Raw genomic sequence first — 14,036 nt, 5'->3', positions numbered from 1 at the left:
AACACAGGACAAACATTTCCTATTCCTTCTTCAAATCTTTTCATCATCTACACATTTAACCTTCTGAGTGTCATTCCTCTATGACAGTGTTATCTCCCTTAGGTAATGACTTCTGAGAGGTAGAGATCACAGCTTTTAAGTTGTATCATATAGGACCCAGCAGAGTTCTCCTACTGAGGTAGGGATACAGCTTTGGGAAAGGAAAGAGAATAGGTTTACTTATTAATGGCCTTTTGTAGCTACTTTATTGCTGTTAATATCTCTTTGGCCTGTTGGGGGCAGTGTGAAGTTAAAAGAGCATGAGGCATGCAGTCCCACCCAGCTTTGGATCCCAGCTACAGTACTTAGTAGCTGTGTGACTGTGGGCAAATTACTCATGTTCTCTGTTCCTCAAATTCCTCAGCTATAAAATGAGGATATCATAATGGTACCATTTTATGAGGTTGTTGGAGGGATTCTTGTAAATTCCTCTCCATGACTTGTAAAGCACTAAGAACAAGGACTGGCCTTAGCAAATGCTCAATAAATGTCAGCTACTATTTTTACCTGTGGTAAAACAAGGTTGCCCATTTCTCATTTGATACTGGAAGAAGTTTGGGAATATTTGTGGTGCTGTGAAGTTCCCTGTGGGAGGTTAGGATTGGAACACTTAAAAGTATAATGCCTCCTCCTCAATTCTTTTCTCTACCTTTAAATCTTAATATTGAAGCCAGTGGGAGAAGGGAAAGAGGAGAAACAGCTGCCAGGTATTTTCTATTTGGTTCCAAATGACAGCAGCACCAGTTTGCACTTTCTCCTAGAAGTTTGTGTTTCTATTGTTCACACGTGCATCTTCATATGCCTATTGCCAGAGAGATGAGATAAGCTAAGCAAGAGCTACCATTTCAGATTCTTGACACCTGGTAGTTTGTGAATGCTGCTTTTTTGGAATCCAGAGAACCATCAAGCTCCCTTTCTTCCTCTTCTTATTGGGACCCTTCTGATTGATCAAAGCCTGTGAAGTATTGGCCATTCAAGAGCCATAATAAAACAGTAATAAAATAATGAAGTCTGAACTGCAACAAGGAACTCACTCAAGCAAGGGCCCTCTGCTGCTGGGAACCAGAGAAAATATTTCTCCTAAGAAAAATGTAAGAAGGATACAAAAAAGTCAAACAGATAATCTTCCCTCAAGACACAGTGTTCTCTCAAGTCCCCGCCCTTCTTTTCTGAAGGAAGGCACACTCAACTCTGGGGCAGAAGCTAGGAAAGGAGCCCGAGACAATTGGTTTTCCCCTCCCCTTTTAATCTCCTGGAAGAGCTGCCAATTCTAGAAATTCCTCCTTTGATCAGAAGATAAAGCAGAACAATGCTGTAGCACTAAGCAGATTCCTAAGGGACATTCTTCGAGAGTGTGTAAAGCCTGCCTGGAAGTGTGTGTACATGGGGGGAGGAGGGGAGCTGGTGGAAAACCAGGAGTAGGAAGGGTGGGTGGAACAAGAGTTGGTAGCCACAGCCACAAGGAATAATCATATAGTTGCTTCTAGACTTCATAGAGTAGCAACTCCAGCCACTCTCATTTCCTGGGAGGCATAGGCATGTTTATTACAGTGATTAGAGGGCTTCATCCACTTCAAATCCTCCCTCCAAAAAAAAAAAAAAAAAAAAAAAGACGAAAGAAAAATCGGATTTATATTCCACTACTTGCTGGAAGTGAGTTTTTACTTCGCTTTCTCACTTTTTTTTTTTTTCCGTCGGAGAATTGCAGCCCATACTAGTCTTATCACATTAGACTGGGAACCTCTGGAAGGAGCTGTTCTCTTACTGCTTAAGGGACAAAAATACTATGGATTAGAGTCAGAACTGAGTTTGAATCATGCCCCCAGCTTCACCATCTGTAAATGGGTTTAATTTTCCTATCTGCTTAACATGGTCATGTAATTTTTTTAATCTAACATTTGAGGGCTAAATACTTTACAAGCATAATTTCATTCAATGCTCATGAGGAAAGTGTTATTATGGAGATTGTATGTGAAGATATTTTGTAATGTAGAAAAGAGCCGTCTGGCTGTGAGTTATTATTAGGCCATCTTCTTCACCTGGCTGTTATGAGGATTAGATGAGACACTGATGTGAAAGCACTTTAAACGATCCACGTGATGGGCGGACTACTAATTACACACCCCGCAGCACCTGATCCACTGTGAGGACTCGGTAAACGCTGGTTGGAGTGAACGATTTTATATCTTGCCTGTTCCCTTCAGTCCTCCAATCACAAACTAATCTCCTCGGGCCTGGGGCCAAAACAACGAATCTGGGAGCTGTAGCCCGGATGCAGGCGAGTGCAGAGTCCCAGGAGAGGGCACGGGAACAATAGAACAGTTCGGTGGTTGGAGCTGGGGGGGGGGGGGGACTTTGGACGCCGGGCCTGAGAGGTGGCCGACTGGGGTCCCCGGAGACCCCCTCCACTGTTCTGGGGCTGCACAGAGAGACGTCCTGAACCCGCACAGCACTCCTCCCGGGGAGCCGGAGCCACCCCCACGCTCCCCCAGCTAGAGCCTCACGCGACGCGCCCAAGCCCCGCCCACTCCTCAGGTAGGCCGTCCACACCAGCCAATCCACAAGAAGCCTGGGCACGGAAGGCGGTGCTTAACCGGCAGGAAGTGACGTATCTGCTTGGCTGGTCGCAGAGTCCGCCGATGCTTTCGGCAGCAGCTGAGGCGGCTGAGTGGAAAATGGCTCGGACCGTGGCGGCTGTGGAGGCTTGGGTTGCGGTGGAGGCAGAGGCTCAGGCAGCGTGAGGTGAGGAGCGGTAGGTGCGGCGGGGGCCGGAACCTGGGACCCTGCTCTGCAAATGCGGCGAAGGGCCCCGGGGGTCTTGGGAGGGTCTCTTGCCGCGGCCCCCAGTCCCCCGAGTGCCCGCTTCTGACCCTCCGTCCCGTACTCTCGGCGCTGACCTAATCGACTTACCTCCCTCCGGGCCTTGTTTCCATCCAGGCCGTTGCCAGCTGCCCCTCCGAAGGTGCCTGCGTCCCACCAGGACCCTCTCGTCGGGGGCGGAGGGGGTCGTGCCTGGGAGTTAGTTTTGTCCCAAGGGGGGAGGATAAGCCACCCCCTGGTTCTCGGGACCCGGCCGGAGCCGCGATAGCCGGTCCTACCCTCTGGTCGAATTGTTGGATTCTGGCGACTGTGTGTGCTGCACTTCTCAGCTGTGACCCGCATCCCCCCACCCGCGCTGCTTTTCTCCTCCTTGTCCCATCTCCGGCTTTGGGGGCGAACGATCCTTTTTCTCCAACCCCACCCCCACCCCGGTTCCTTTTTTTTTTTTGCCGCGAATCCTCTTGCTTCGGGGAAGACAGTATTATTTCAGTGTGTATTTAGTGCATCATCTTTCTGGGAGGGCGGTCAGATTAAAAATATTTGCTTGACTCTTCCTGAATGACGGAGGAACAATAAATAATTGAAGGGAAAAAAGCGCATGCTTATTTTCCTCACTAAATGGTTTGGCTTTAAGAACGAGATTCTCCAGCTGTGGAATTTTTTCTGGGGGGAGCAGGGATTGAGGAGGGAAATGAGGAAGGCGAAAAGTAAGTGAGGAATAAAGTCTGGAGATACAGAACGTGGAAGAGAGAGCCTGTGGTAGTTCTTTCCCTATATTAGCCTGATGGAAGTTCAGGTTGTAATTATATTTTTATTTTGAACAGTGGGTGTTGAATTGGGTGTAAGGAAGGAGGCCTTTCTCTGTGAACAAGATTACTTCTTAGAGAGGTACCCTAAAATCTTTCCAGGTGGGTGTCAGGCAGAAAAGTTATGTTGGGAAAATTGTGTAACATACTGGAGCAGCAAAGCCACAGATTAGAAGAGATGCAGAAAAAAGAAAGCTATTCTTAGAAGAGTGGTGAAGACGTAGTATAAAAAGAGGGACGGCCGTAGGGGGCTCCAGGAACACTGATTCCAGGAGAGACTTTGTACCTTTGCCTCCTTGGCTTGTGGTTAAGTTTCCACATAAGACACCTCTCAGCAACTCTGCCAGGGCTGGGGCTGATGCTCTTATTCGTAGTAGCAAATTAGACCGAAGTGCATTGGTTGAGGTCTGTACTGTCGAAGATAACTGCTTGTTGAATATTACCAGTCTTTGAGTACTGAAAAGCATTTTGACTGAATTACTTAACTCAAACCTAATTCGTGAGTGATTTTACATAGGCTTGAAGTAATTTTGCCTAAATTAATAGATTCTAAAACAATTTTTTCTTAAGAAAATCTCTGTTGTGATTTGTGTTCTGTATGCAATGTTGCTTGCAGTTTTTCTTGGCAAGCAATATAGTGTTTCCGTCCATAGGTTTCACAACTTTTTCTATTTCACGGAATATAAAAGTTGGAATGCTTGCATTCTAGAAACTATAACTTTATGTAATTAGTTGTATGTTAAGCATATGATTCTTTGTTTTTCTCTTCTGTAAATGGTTCTAAAATTTTCAATTAATTGGAGATTGCTGCATCAGTTTCCATGTCCAGGAATCCTTCTTTATCTAGCCCAATGTTTTTGCACTTAGTAAGCACATTAAATAAATGAACTTATACCTAACCAAGAGTATTGAATTTCCCAAGAGTTCAGAGTTCTTATCAGAGCAAACTTTTCAGAGCAACAGGGTGAAACACTTTTTTTTTTAATGTTTTGTAACTTGTGTTTCTTTGATAATATAAATTATCCGTTTTTATTGTATTTGCTGTATTCCAAAAATAATTTAAGACAGGTAAATGATAAAGGTGAATGTTTTAGTGCAGTTCATTCACACAGTACACGATGTGATTTGTTAGTTGTACCTGAGTAAGGCTAAGAATTGACCGTGTGGAAGATCTTGTTTTCAGAGGGCCTATAGGGGTGTCTGGTACAGCAGTGGTTCTAGTAATAGAAAAATGAATGAGATAGTGCTTGTCCCCAGTAAGTTCTCTAGTCCATCTGGGGGAGACAAACACAAATTATAACAGTATGGTTATAAGGGCATATAAGGGTTGTGGATCCAAAACACTAAAAAGGATGTGATCTCCTGGGCTGAGAGATGGAGAGGGAATGAGTGCATCTCATGAGGACAGAGATGCTCAAATTGAGTCTCAAAGGGTGAATTCCTTTTATTAATGAGGGCAGGATAGAGGTTATCAGCTTCCAGACCCTGCTACTGTTTAGTACCTCTGGTACCTTGTGTTTTTCATTTGAGAGTTGGACTACATCTAAATCACTGATGTCCAGTAGAAATATTAAATGACAGCCACGTATGTAAGATATTGTACATTTTCTTGGTAAATCTTGAAATCTGGTGAACATTTTACACTTACAACATACCTTACTTTGGACTAGCTACTTGTCAAGCACTCAATAGGTGTTTGTGGTTAGTACATACCATATTAGACAATGCAGATCTAGCATATGAAAATTCTGCTTTTCTGTCTTGGATTCCTGCTTGAAAAGGAAAAGCAACTCCTATGAGAAATCTATAAATGTAGTAATTTATAATTTCTAGTCATTTTGATAGCAGTCATACATGATGTTCTTTTGATTGGAATTATAGTCATACTTGAAAATGATGTTGCTGTAGGACATCTTTCAGGTTGTTCATAGGGTTTTGGTTGGGACTAGAAGAAACTTTGTTTTCCCTGTGTCTGGTGCAGTCACATTTTGAAATATCTTTATTTTGTGTTTTTATATATACTTTGTATCTCTCCTTGTCTCTGCAGTCTGTTATTTATAACGTGATGGATTCAAAATACAGTGAGATAGTGCACATGGACATTTTAGGCAGTTAAAAATGGAGATTTGTACAATTTTAAACTACATTTTGGATTTCTTAAAATTTTTAATTCAGCTATTTGGGTACAAAAGTGAATGGGGTTTTTAAACACTCGATTTTAATAGATTAGAAGGCAGTTATTATTGGTTTAGCAGTGTATTTATCTTTTAACCTTGAGAATGAATTAAGATACTATAAAATGAACATCCCTACTGTTAAACATATGGCTTTCTGTTAGTCTTATAGTACAAAAGTTACATTATTGATAAATGATGTGCAGTGCTGATTCACTTAATTTGTTGTGCATTGAGTTTGGTTTAAAAAAAAAAACAGAGGCTTATTTTAGTCATGATAACTATGACTAACAATGATAAGGTGGGCTTCCCTGGTCACAGTGGTTCAGAATCCGCCTGGCAATGCAGGGTACACGGGTTCAAGCCCTGGTCCAGGAAGATCCCACATGCTGTGGAGCAGCTAAGCCCATAAACCACAACTACTGAGCCTGTGCTCTAGAGCCTGCGAGCCACAACTACTGAAGCCACAGCTACTGAAGCCCACATACCTAGAGCCCGTGCTGTGCAACAAGAGAAGCCACTGCAATGAGAAGCCCAAGCACCGCAACCAAGAGTAGCCCCCGCTCGCTGCAACTAGAGAAAGCCTGCACACAGCAACAAAGACCCAATGCAGCCAAAAATAAATAAATAAAATTAAGTTTAAAAAATTTTTTAAATGATAAATTATATCCTTACATTTGTATTGATTAATGATTATAGAGTAAGTAATGCTCCCCTCTCCCCCAAACCTTATTCTCTGAAATAAATGGGGCAGGTATTTTCTCATTTTCTTGAAGAGGAAAATGAGACCCAGTGAAGTTGTGACTTGTTTAGAATAATACATTAGAGGTATTGCTTGAATTTACAGTGTCTTACAATGCTATGCCTAGAGTTCTTTTCATTTCATCTCTTCTATAGTACTTCAGTGTTTAGATACATAGCACTTAACAGATTTTGAAGTGTGTATTAATGGGTACTTCCTGCCTTTAAGGAATTTATATTCCAACTTGGAGAGACCAACTACAATACATATAGCAGAAAGTAATTTCGTTATTAAAAATTATTAATGGGAAAGAAAAAATGTAAGGGGTAGTATAGTTACATTTAAAATAGATGAGTTAACTAGGCAAGATGTTTGATTTTTGAGTAGAGGGTTTAGATCTTAAACTGTTACTGTAGGAAGAAGGTGATGAAGTATTAAGGACAGAATTATTTCATTGTACAGGGAACAACTTGGGGAAAAACTTAGATAAGAGAGAAAGTATAGCTTTAAGGAAGGATTTGCAAAGCTTATTTAAAAAGATAAAGGCAAGACAGAGGTGAAGTAGGAAATGAGAATAGACATCTGCAATATAAATTTAGAGGCCAGTGGTCAGAACTTTTATATTATTTGGATGGTTCAGGAAATCTTAGCACGTGCTGTGAACTTGTTGAGGCTTGAGTAGTGTGGAAGACGTGGCTAAGAGTACGGAAAGAGAGGTTGTTGACTATAATGAGCAGTAGAGTAATGTGAGTTCCTGTTAAATGAGTAGGGATTTGATAAGAATTTTACTATGAGAAAAGAATAGGCAGTGTTCATAAAGGAAAATTGGTTAAAAATTTTGCAATATGGGTAATTCTAATTGAAATAGGTCATTTTTTAAAAGAGTATTTTCCTATAAAAACTGAAATTGGCAGTTTACTTTCAGAAAATACTAGTAGAAGCAGGAAGACGTTAAGTATTGTTAAAGTTCTACTGTGGAATGTGGGGAAAAAGCAAAGGCAGTCCTTCTAGATAAAGGGGTGGGGAATATGAGAGGAGACAATAGAAGGAAATCAAAGGTAAGAGGTACTTACCTTCTGGTGAGGTGGGAAAAGAACATGGATGTTGATGGGAGAGATACATGCACTTAAATACCTGCCTAATTAGGGAACAGGAAAACACTTTTTCAAATGTTTTATTTGCAGTTTTGGAAATTATGCAAAGCAGGTATCCCCCACCCCCCGTAAACTCTAAAGGAGACCTAATTACCTGTGAACAAAACCATAGTGCTATGAGTAGCCATAACCAGATTGATTTATTAAGTCACTTTATATGTGTTCATAATGTAATTTATAACCGTTCTGACTCTTCTTTTGAGTTGTTTTTTTTTTTTTTAATTTATTTTTGGCTGCGTTGGGTCTTCGTTGCTGAGCATGGGCTTTCTCTAGTTGTGGCCAGCGAGGGCTACTCTTGGTTGCAGTGCTCCAGCTTCTCATTGCAGTGGCTTCTGTTTGTTGCGGAGCTCGGGCTCTAGGCATGTGGGCTTCAGGAGTTGTGGCAAGTTGTGGCACGCGGGCTCAATAGTTGTGGCGCACAAGCTTAGTTGCTCCGTGGCATGTGGTATCTTCCCAGACCAGGGCTCGAACCCATGTCCCCTGCATTGGCAGGAGGATTCTTAACCGCTGTACCACCAGGGAAGTCCCTTCTTTTTAGTTTAGTGTGTAAGTGTTTTTTAGACTATAGCGCTGAGTTGGGAAATGTGCTCTTTGTCTCGAGACTATAGCCTGGTTTCATCTGACTGGATCTCATGATGACATTTATCAGACTGGAATTCTGCCTGTATTAAAATACATGACATGGGAGCTTCCCTGGTGGCGCAGTGGTTGAGAATCCGCCTGCCAATGCAGGGGACACGGGTTCAACCCTGGTCAGGGAAGATCCCACATGCCGCAGAGCAGCTAAGCCCGTGCACCACAACTACTGAGCCCGTGTGCCGCAACTACTGAAGCCCGCGCGCCTAGAGCCTGTGCTCCACAAGAGAAGCCACAGCAGTGAGAAGCCCGCGCACCGCAACGAAGAGTAGCCTGCGCTCGCTGCAACTAGAGAAAGCCCACGCTCAGCAACAAAGACCCAACGCAGCCAAAAAAAAAAAAAAAAAAACCTGAACAGTTACAGTGTCATGTGTCATGTCATGTTTTTGTTTGTTTTAAGTCAGGTTTATTGATATATAATTTACTTATAGTAAAATGTATCTGTTTTAGGTGTACAGCTCTATAAAATTTGAGAAATAGTGACAGTGTGTAACTGCCACCACCACAATTAAGATATGGAATAATTCAGCCGCTTTAGAAAGTGACCTTTTGCCCCTTGTAATTGTTCCCTCCCACTCACCCTCCAGTCTCTGGCAACAACTGATTTTTCTTTTTCATTTCTATAGTTTTGTTTTTTTTTTTAAGTTGTTGGGGGTAGGAGTTTGTTAATTAATTAATTTATTTTTGCTGTGTTGGGTCTTTGTTTCTGTGCGAGGGCTTTCTCTAGTTGTGGCAAGCGGGGGCCACTCTTCATCACAGTGCGCAGGCCTCTCACTATCGCGGCCTCTCTTGTTGCGGAGCACAGGCTCCAGATGCGCAGGCTCAGTAGTTGTGGCTCACGGGCCTAGTTGCTCCGCGGCATGTGGGATCCTCCCAGACCAGGGCTCGAACCCGTGTCCCCTGCATTAGCAGGCAGATTCTCAACCACTGCGCCACCAGGGAAGCCCCCTCATTTCTATAGTTTTGCCTTCCAGGAATGTCATGTAAATTGGCATCGTACGGTACCTATAGCCTTCTAAGTCTGGCTTCTTTCACTTAGCATAATGTTTTGAGATTCAATAAACCCTTTAAAAGAAAGAAACCAAACTAATTTTTAGAACAGTTTTAGACTACAGAAAAATTGTTAAGATAGTACAGAGAATTCCCATGAACTCTGGACCTGGCTTCCCTTATTATTTTTTTTATGTTTGTAAACTATATTTGCTAATTGTCAAAAACACAAGATTCTAGAATTAAGTTTTTTGTGTGGAAATTGTGTGAAGGTTTCTGTCATGATGACTTTCTAATGACTTTTATTGTAAATTATATATAACAAAATTTGTCATTTAACCAATTTTAAGTGTACAATTAATTCAGTGACATATGTACAATGTTATGCAACCATCACCACTATTTCCAAAATTTTTCATCACTCCAAACAGAAACTCTGTACCCATTAAGCAGTAACTACCCATTCCCCTTCGTCCTAGCTCCTGGTAATTGCTAATCTACTTTCTGTCTGTATAACTCTACTTAATTGCCAAGAGATGGAAGCAAGCTAAGTGTCCATCAACAGATGAATTGGTAGAGATGTAGTGTATACACACACGCACACACACACACACACACACACAGTAGAATACTACTGAGCCATAAAAAGAAGGAAAATTTGCTATTTGCTACAATATGGGTGCACTTGGAGGATATTATGCTAGGTGAAATAAGTCAGACAGAGAAAGACAAATATATGATATCACTTAAATGTGGAATCTAAAAATACAATAAACTAATGAATATAACAAAAAAAGAAACAAACTCACAGATATAGAGAATAAATTAGTGGTTACCAGTGGGGAGAGGGAAGGGGAGAGGGGCAATATAGGGGTAGGGGATTAAGAGGTACAAACTATTATGTATAAAATAAGCTATAAGGATATATTGCACAATACAGGGAATATAGTCAGTAGTCTATAATAACTATAAATGGAATGTAACCTTTAAAAATTGTGGGGAATTCCCTGGTGGTCCAGTGGTTGGGACTCGATTCTTTCACTGCTGAGGGCCTGGGTTCAATCCCTGGTCGGGGAACTAAGATCCAACAAGCTGTGTGGCATGGCCAAAAAATACTTAATTAATTAATTTATTTAAAATTAAACTTATTTATTTATTTTGCCTGCATTGAGTCTTTGTTGCTGCACGTAGGCTTTCTCTAGTTGTGGTGAGTGGGGCTACTCTTTGCTGCGGTGTGCGGGTTTCTCACTGCGGTGACTTCTCTTGTTGCGGAGCACTGGCTCTAGGCATGCGGGCTTCAGTAGTTGTGGCACGCAGGCTGTAGAGCACAGGCTCAGTAGTTGTGGTGCACGGACTTAGTTGCTCCGCGGCATGTGAGATCTTCCCAGGCCAGGGCTTAAACCCCTGTCCACTGCATTGGCAGGCAGATTCTTAACCACTGCACCACCAGGGAAGAAGTCCCTAACCTTTTTAAAAATTATAGTCATTCTAGTAGGCGTGATGTGGTATCTCATTGTGGTTTTGATTTGCGTTTCCCTAATGAATAATAATGTTGAGCATCTTTTCATGTGCTTATTGGCAGTAAGCTGCCTGGTTTTTTTTGGCCATGCCACGCAGCTTGTGGGATCTTAGTTCCCCAACCAGGGATCAAACCTGCGCCCCCTGCAGTGGAAGTGCAGAGTCTTAACCACTGGACCGCCAGGGAAGTCCCTAAGCTGCCTTTTTAAATGGTAGGAACAGGGACTTGCCTGGTGGTCCAGTGGTTAAGAATCCACCTTCCAATGCAGGGGATGCGGGTTCGATCCCTGGTTCGGGAACTAAGATTCCACGTGCCGCAGGGCAACTAAGCCCACACACCGCAACTACTGAGCCCACACACTCTGGAACCTGCACACTACACTGAAAGATCCCGCATGCCGAAACTAAGATCCCACGCAGCCAAAAATAAATAAATAAATATTTTTAAAAAATGGGACTTCCCTGGTGGCGCAGTGGTTAAGAATCTGCCTGCCAATGCAGGGGACACAGGTTTGAGCCCTGGTCTGGGAAGATCCCACATGCCGCAGAGCAACTAAGCCCGTGCGCCACAACTACTGAGCCTGTGCTCTAGAGCCTGTGAGCCACAACTACTGAAGCCTGTGCGCCTAGAGCCTGTGCTCCGCAACAAGAGAAGCCACCACAGTGAGAAGCCTGTGCACCGCAGGAAGAGTAGCCCCTGCTCGCTGCAACTAGAGAAAGCCCACATGCAACAATGAAGACCCAATGCAGTCCCCCCCGCAAAAAAGGTAGGAATGTACTGATGGTTGTTCCAGTAGTTGAACAGGTGTAATGCATGTCTCTTGAAAATATTTATTTATTTGGTTGCATGGAGTCTTGGTTGCAGCAGGTGGGCTCCTTAGTTGCAGCACATGGGCTCCTTAGTTGTGTCAGGTGAGCTCCTTAGTTGTGACACCAGGGTTCCTTAGTGCGGTTTGCCAGCTTCTTAGTTGCAGCATGTGGGCTCCTTAGTTTTGGCATGCAAACTCTTAGTTGCAGCATGCGTGTGGGGTCTAGTTACCTTACCAGGGATCGAACCCGGGCCCTCTGCATTGGGAGTGCAGAGTCTTATCCACTGCATCACCAGGGAAGTCCCGTAATACATGTATTTTTTTATGCCTGTTATACTAAGAGTATATGTATATTACTTTATTTAACCCTGACTACACTGTAAGGTACCTGTGTTTTACAGATGAGAAAACTAAGACAAAGGCAGATTAAGTAAATTGTTTAGGAATATACAGTAAGAGGGAGGTCTGATATTTGAGCTTGGATCTTGCTGCTACTTCATTTTCTTCTCTTTGTTATTACTGTTGTTCTATAAAACTAGTAATTTCATGCATTTGATGTCATGTGAAAATAGAATTTTGTTAGCCATAGAAATTGATGGAGTTTAGGAGAAAAATTCCAGCAGTATTCATGTCAGTTTTTCATTATTATTCCCTATTTGGTGATTCTCAGTTGCAATCCAGTTTTATTTTTTCCTACCTTAAGCCATGTTGGAAATGGAGGCATATACCATAACAGCACAGAAGCTTACTGTTGTTTGCCATGTTGAAATTGGGGTAATGTCAGGGTATATTTAATGATTCATGTTAAATGAATGAACAATAAAGTAATCCAAAGTTCAGTAATTATCTTCACAAAGCAATACTACTGTTGGGATTCTGGGTTAGATTGAAAACTGCTTTGTCAGTAAAATGTCTTTGAACAGGAACCTCTTGCTGTGACAGTATCCCCCCCTTTGTCCCATTCCCAGACACATACAGTGATACGCATAAGCAGATATAGAAAGTTGTTCTGGATGAATGCTCTGGTTGTGAACCCCTTATGTGTAGAATGCTGCTCGTAAGAGCTGAAGGTGGTATAATGACTGCTAGTGCTTATTGGACTACAGCGTAGCTGTTGATTTTTGTCAAAATGGGAGAATTAAGCCCTTTATTAATTGCTTATACTATTGGGCAAAGCATAATTGTAAGTGTGGTATAGAGGTTAAAGAATGCAAGAGCCAGGCTCAGCTCATACATCTTTAAACCTGTGAAGAACCTTGGGAAGTCTCTTTTCTTAGCTTTTCCCATGACTTCACTCTTATGTCCAGGTTATGGTTCCAATTTCATCTTTTCCCTCATTCTACTATTAAAAATATTACCCCCCATCTTGGGCTTCCCTGGTGGCGCAGTGGTTGAGAGTCTGCCTGCCGATGCAGGGGACGCGGGTTCGTGTCCCGGTCTGGGAAGATCCCACATGCCGCAGAGCGGCTGGGCCCGTGAGCCATGGCCGCTGAGCCTGCACGTCCGGAGCCTGTGCTCCACAACGGGAGAGGCCACAACAGTGAGAGGCCCGCGTATCGCAAAAAAAAAAAAAAAAAAATATTACCCCCCATCTAAATCATTCTCTATTACTTTTCCCCCCACATTTTATTTACTGTCTAAACTTATCTTTTTTGTTCGCTTGTTTAAATCAAGCCACTTAACATTTCCATTGCTGTCATCCTAATTCAAGTTATTACTGGTTCTTTCCTGTACCATTTCAGTTATTTGTTAATTGGTTTCCTGGTTTCCATTTTTGTTTTTCTTACATCTGTTTTCCATAGAGCAAATAGAGATCTTTGAACAACGCAAATCACGTAAATGTCTTTGCATAAAACACACCTGTGGCTTCCTATTACGCCTAATAATTGATATGCTAGTTTTCCCCTCCTTGGAGTTATATTAAGTTTAATTATAAAAGTTCATATTGATAGATGGAGGTTTTAGGATTATTTTTTTGAGAGAAGATTTTTGATTTTGGATAATAGAGCTTGGTGGTTTAACTTATTCTTGATTCTTGTCAAAAAACATTTCACTAAAATTCCACTAAAATTAGGTTGAAGTAAGGAAGTTTTATTGTGGCATAACCCTAAACCTAGAAATATAACTCTGCACGTTTAATGTATCTAAATTTGGAAAAAAATGATTAAATTGTACAAGTGAAATTATTATAGAAACCTCCCTGGTTCTTTAGGAACAGACTCTCTAGATATTATATGTATATTTTAAAATTTTTTATTTATTTATTTTGGCTGCATTGGGTCTTTATTACTGCGTGCAGGCTTCCTCTAGTTGTGGCGAGTGGGGGCTACTCTTTGTTGTGGTGTGCG

At 42.1% G+C, this 14,036-nt stretch overlaps 1 protein-coding gene across 1 annotated transcript in view; it reads left to right on the top strand.

The window, feature by feature from the left end:
• Positions 1-2,637: 2,637 nt before the first annotated feature.
• PIK3C2A (phosphatidylinositol-4-phosphate 3-kinase catalytic subunit type 2 alpha) overlaps positions 2,638-14,036 on the top strand; it is a 106,724-nt gene continuing 95,325 nt past the window's right edge. The window contains exon 1 of the mRNA XM_032641584.1: positions 2,638-2,781. The gene's annotated coding sequence lies outside the window, so the exon portion shown is untranslated. The remainder of the gene's footprint in view (positions 2,782-14,036) is intronic.

Source organism: Phocoena sinus, chromosome 8 (assembly GCF_008692025.1).
Source record: "Phocoena sinus isolate mPhoSin1 chromosome 8, mPhoSin1.pri, whole genome shotgun sequence".
NCBI lineage: Eukaryota > Metazoa > Chordata > Mammalia > Artiodactyla > Phocoenidae > Phocoena > Phocoena sinus.
The sequence above is the reverse complement of the archived record's forward strand: the minus strand, read 5'-3'. Positions and strand labels throughout refer to the sequence as shown.